This window comes from Rhineura floridana, chromosome 3 (genome assembly GCF_030035675.1).
Source record: "Rhineura floridana isolate rRhiFlo1 chromosome 3, rRhiFlo1.hap2, whole genome shotgun sequence".
In the NCBI taxonomy this organism is placed as follows: domain Eukaryota; kingdom Metazoa; phylum Chordata; class Lepidosauria; order Squamata; family Rhineuridae; genus Rhineura; species Rhineura floridana.
Genome location: NC_084482.1, coordinates 5,561,508 through 5,567,384, shown reverse-complemented (window position 1 = coordinate 5,567,384; position 5,877 = coordinate 5,561,508). Strand labels below are relative to the sequence as shown.

The window sequence follows — 5,877 nt, the reverse complement described above, 5'->3', positions numbered from 1 at the left end:
CACAAATGCACATATAATTGCATAAATGTATATAGAGTACCTCTGGGCAAATTAAGATAGTAGATGGCTGGGATCTCACGGGTCACTGCTCTTTGCAGTGCGCTGTGCCACTTGTAAGGAAAATTGTTGTTGTTTTAAAGCTTTTAAAAGGGGGAAAGGGACAAAAGATCTGGGACTCAGTTGGGCCACCCTATTGTAATACACCTGGTCAAGCCATTGCAATTTCAGAAGTTTGTGGAGACCACAATTACCTGTAATGTGTGAAGACCCCCTCAAGGGTTCAGAGAGATTTGGGCCACATCCAGCTTTAGAGGTCCCTAGCCATCATCATCATCTACACACAAAAACAAAAAGCCAGCAAAAAAAGAGTGGTATGATTATATAATCAGATGATCTGAGAGCACATGTTCAGCACAGTCTAACCTTGTGCAATCGGAAGTGATATATTTTTATTAATATTTATGAACATTTAAAAATATTTAATATAACAAAATCTTTATCAGTGAACAAAAAAGTATTTTATCAAATTGTGTATCTTATATGCTTAAATTTGTAGCTCTAAGCTGAGAGAATCTGTCACATTTTGGTCTGATGTGCATAAAAGAAAGCTGTGAAACTTACCAAATGCAATAAATAACTGCCTAAACTTAAGGTTCCCTTTCAGCTTGAGGCCCAGGTCAAATGGCCCTCCTGCACCCTCTGATTGGCCCTGAATATATGTCTGCTGACTTTTCTTACACTGAACAGAAAAAGTTACAATCTTGCCTCATCTCATATTAAATCATGTCTCCCTTCAATGACTCAGCCTAGCTGGGCTGATCCCTCAGACACTCCCTCCAGTTCTCACAGTTCCCAGGACCAACAAGATTCTCTGCTCTGAGATTCCTGGGAAAACAGTTCCTGGGTTTCAGATGGGTCCCAACATGCTTGCTTTGGGCCTCCATAGGAAGCCTCAACCCTGGCATAGGGCAGGGCACCAGAGCCTGAGCATCATGCTGGGCCTGGCATGTTGCAGCTTGGCTGCTGCAGAGGAGACAAAAGTGAAACAGCACAGACAGAAGAAACAGGGAGGCTCCCAAGACTAGTCTAGAAATTCTTTTAGATGGAAGCCCATGTTCTTGCCCTTCCTGATTCCTACAACTAATCTGGTGTAGTGAAAATGTGAGTGGAATGAAGCTAGGCTGAGCTATACTATATATAAAACATCTGGCTAGTTTCCATCTTGATTTCCACCCAATTGCCAGAAGCTGCACTGTAACGCGCCATCTGCCACAAGGTCCCATTCATTCCGCTGTTCCGTAGTTGCAGTCAGCATGCTTTTGGTGTTTGGCACTGGGACTCATCATGCCAAACTGTCTTTGCAAAATATTGCTGTGTCAACTGACTACAGTAAAGCATTTTTATTGAACAATCATTTACTGTTTAACCAGCTAGTTAATGGATGATGTTGAAATACACTTGCATGTTTCCAAATAATCTCTACCAGAAAATGTAGAGGAGCCCCCCCCCTTACAGCAAAGATGTCTAGTGTAATTGGTAGCTGCCGCATTACAACTCCTGTCCCAGCTAGCATGGCCAATAATCAGGGATAATGGGGATTATAGGCTATGTATGCACCATACTGTTAAAGCACATTCAAAGCACACAATCCCCAAAGAATCCTGGGAAATGTCATTTGTTAAGGGTGCTGGGAACTATAGCTCTGTGGGGGTGATCTGTAGTTCCTAGAATACTTGGGGAGGGGGATGTGCTTTCAATGTGCTTTAAAGGTATGGTGCGTGTGCAGCCATAGTTCAGCAGCAACTGAGAGGAGCATTACACTGGCTACAACTGCCTTATAGTGACTCTGTGTGGGGGTGGAGCATAATTAACAAAAGCCCTCTTATAAGGCACCAGAAAGTCTACATATTATTATTATTATTATTATTATTATTAACCTGCCCTTCACCCTGAGGTCCCAGGGTGGGTTACAACAGTTTAAAATACAGCATTAAAAACAATTCAGAACAGCACAAAAATAAGGTGGGTCCTAAAAATACATCTCAGGTGCGTCTTCAGCTTGACCCTGTGCCTGAAAAATCTGCATGGGGGAAAGGAGGAACTGTGTCTTGGGTAGGAGTCGGAGGTCCACTTTAGTCTCTAAATATTGCTGCCCCATAAGCTAAAGCCTCCTCTATTCTTCTGCCAAAATAGAGCCTTCTCAGTGGTGGCCTCACATCCATGTGTTCTGTCCCATGTGAGATCTGGTAAACTCTAATCCTTTAAATTTCTAAACAGGCCTTAATGACCCAACTCTTTCCTGTGACCTTTAGTGGTTAGTAGAAATCAAGCTGCAAAAATAGTGTTATGGTTTGAGTTTGGGGTGTATAGGTATTCATTGGGATTGTTGTCATTTTTGTGCTGGCTTAGTAATCTTATGAATGAGTCTCATTTTATTGGTTGTACTTTTATGTGAATTTTGCAAGCTGCTTTGTGAAGAACTTTCTTGAAAATTGGATAATAAATACATACAATTTATAGTATTTGGGATGGCGGTGGTTCTTAAATGACTGGTTTCTTGTCTTTCAATTGCAAATTGCCTGGTGAACCTTCGAGTGAAAGGCAGGATATAAGATCTGCTAGGTATTGTTGCCCTCTATACTCCAGACTTCTTTGAGTATTGAGAAATCTTGAGGCAACACTACAGGATTTATAGTTTCCTTTGCATGAGGTGTTTTGGTGTCTTTAAACAGTCATTGCTTTATTTAGAAAAATACAAACTGCAGAGCATAAAGCAAAGGCAAATTGCAGGCACTTAGACAGAGCAGCAGACCTGCTAATCCTGCATCAGATGCATAGGGAGAGCCCCAGCATCCCAAGGTGCTGACTCACAGCCCACTCAACAGCTCCCACTCCCAGCTGTCTCTGTCTCTCCATCCAAATGGCAAAAACTAGCCCCACACTGTTTCCTCACCCTCACTTCTCCTTCCAAGGTCTAAAAGATGCCTGCTTCAGAAAGCAGGAGAGGGACACACACACCCCAGTCAAGCCACATGTTAAAACTCTGCCTGCCCACACTAAGGAAATGTCAGTCAATCACTTCCGACCATTGCCAACCTTTAGCCTAACAAAAGATGGCCTGGCTCAGCATCTGTAAGGCCACTGTAACACAGGGGGGGTTACTCCTGACTAACCATGCATAGCAGGGGCGGGGAACCTCAGTTCTGGGGGCCAAATGCGGACCTCCAGGCCCCTCTATCTGGTCCTCAGAATTCTCCCTGGACCATACCCCTCACTGGTCCTGCCTTGCCCCTCAAGTGCTTTTGCCTGGCTGGAATGTGTCTTTGAACTGTGATAATGCCTCTTGATTTTGTGGTTAGAGGATAGACAGGGTGTGTGTATGTGGGCTTGTGTTGGTGCAGAAACAAGACAAAGGTAAAATTTTCATTAATTGCTTTGTCTCCTTTTCCATCTGGCTCCACCCACTCATGGCATGTGGCCCTCAGAAGGTTGCCCAGATGGGAAAGCGGCCCTCAGGCTGGAAATGGTTCCCCATCCCAAATGTATCGTTTTGTGCTTAGTGGTTTGGGTTTGGGTGTACTCTAGCCTGCTGGGGGGGCACTATTCCCCACACCTAATGACCAGCCTCCCCTGCCATTAGATAAATTAACAAGAGGCCAGTAAAACAAGGTGTGGTCTGATTAAGCAGGTATGGGTCTCATCAGGCCCTTGGACAGGAAGTGGCCACTGGGAGTTCTGTAGAAACGCAGAATATCTGTCATAAGCCATTTTTAAAAACAGAGAGTTTGGCAGGAACTAAGAGCATACAATATTATTTTATTTCTGTCTCACCTACACCTTTCCTCCAAGGAGCTCAAGGCAGTGTACATGGTTCTTCCCTGCCCTGTGAAGGCAGGTTGGGCAGCGAGACTATATGACTGGTCCAAGATTACCCAATCATCTTCATGGCTTGGGAATGGGAATGTGTGTGTCCGTTCAGTACCAACTATTATACTACACTGGCATCAAGATGATCCATAGTTTAGTTATTCACAAAGGTCTGTTTTCATCTTACTGACAAGCACTTCAAACGATTATGCAACTAGCCTTCCCAGTAACAAATCCAAAACAAAGCAGTATTCACCCTACACAAAACCATTGTTCCAGCGGCAGGTACATGCTTATTTACCAGGAAACAGATGTATCTTTGGCCACCCACCTCCTTTCTCATTCTTTGCAAGTATATTAGAATTGTCCTTAACCTTGGCCACCTGCAGCCTGTCCTCTGTCCATTGTTGTTTGTTGTTATATGCCTTCAAATCGATTACGACTTATGGCGACCCTATGGATCTTTTGGATGTATTCATAGGGTTTCATGATAAGGGGTATTCAGAGGTGGTTTACCATTGCCTTCCTTTAAGCCTACGGCACCTGGTATTCCCAGGCAGTCTCCCATCCAAGTACTAACCAGGCCTGACCCTGCTTAGCTTCCAAGATCAGATGAGATTGGGCGTGTTCAGGGTAGTAATTACTTAGACAATTATCTAAGATGAATGGGACTTTACTAAAAGGTGGTGGTAGAGGGGACTGCAGGAATTCACATGGCATTAGTAAGAGGCAAGCTGGATAAGATGGCAGAGATTAGCGATCAGCATCCCCTACAATTTTTTAAAGCAGTGTCAGTGCTCCATGCCACAAGGAAGGCATGTTGGATCTTGGCTGGATCAGCACTCTTCTGCTAAGTGCACACTAGTTCCTTACAAAGCACTGAGACTGTTTTGTCTGGGTGTGGTTTGAAACAAACTTGCACCCGGCTGTACGCATCTCTGTTGTTTGATTGGAATACACCCAGCCCCACTACTGATGTCAGCCCTTTGGGGATAGTCCACTGGAAATTTTTCCATCAAACACACCTCGGAGTCACAAAGGGTTGATTGACCCGACAGTTTTGAAGTCAGTGTGAAGCTGGCTTGAAGGGAAGATGCATCTGATCTCAAAAATCTCAAATTTTGAGTAAAAGGGTTAAAAGGAAGTTAGACTGTTGTCATGTGTCCCCAGATTCAGAACAAAGAGGTAGAGATGCACTAAAACCAGGATAACTGCAAGTGTGTCTGCAGCCTAATTCAAGCCCCCACCCACCCATGCACCCACTGGCTGCTTTTTGTCCTGCAGGAGAAAACACTCTAGAGTACTTTATGGATACTTTACATTCCCCCCTTCAACGGTAGTAAATAACAGCTCTGGATGAGATGGGGGTGTGATTAAACTGGGAAGATGACACTGAAATGATATTTTACACCATCTCAGCCCCATGATGCTGATCTGAAGTGGGGTCATACTGTGGTTGCTTGTTAACTTTTTAGAAAAGTCCTGAGCATGGATCCCCCATGACATATAATTTCACTTTTATTGTTTATGCATATACCAGCCAAACTTCTTCCCCTCTCTCAACAATTTACTGCTGCATTCACACAAAAGCTCAGCATTTAAAACTTAGAAGCCATTTATTCCTTGGCATCCTAAATCCTCCTAAAAACAACAATAACAACAGAAGACACCCACTTCTCTGAGCAGTGAGAAATTCCTGTCCAGGATTTAGCTTCCTTTGGTGAAAGAGCACTGGAGGTTTGCTATTGTGTTTTATTAACAGATATAAAAGCGGAGCATATTGGTAGCAAATTAACACTCTTACAGCAGGCAGCAAATCCACTAACCCTTCTTCAGATTATTGGAAATAATCCAAATAGCCCACCTCAAGGGGCTTCACCTTTGACCAACTCATATCTATGCCCTCCTCTTTCTCTGTCTCAGTTCAGACCGTGAATCTGGTTCCTAACTCTTTCTCTCTCTCTCTTCCCCCAACCCTTCCTGTAGCTCTGAGACATGTCACCACGGGAC

The 5,877-nt window shown here is 43.8% G+C and overlaps 1 pseudogene; it reads right to left on the bottom strand.

Moving 5' to 3' along the window:
• Positions 1–4,398: 4,398 nt before the first annotated feature.
• Positions 4,399–4,517, bottom strand: LOC133382479 (5S ribosomal RNA; annotated as a pseudogene).
• Between the last annotated feature and the right edge of the window lie 1,360 nt (positions 4,518–5,877).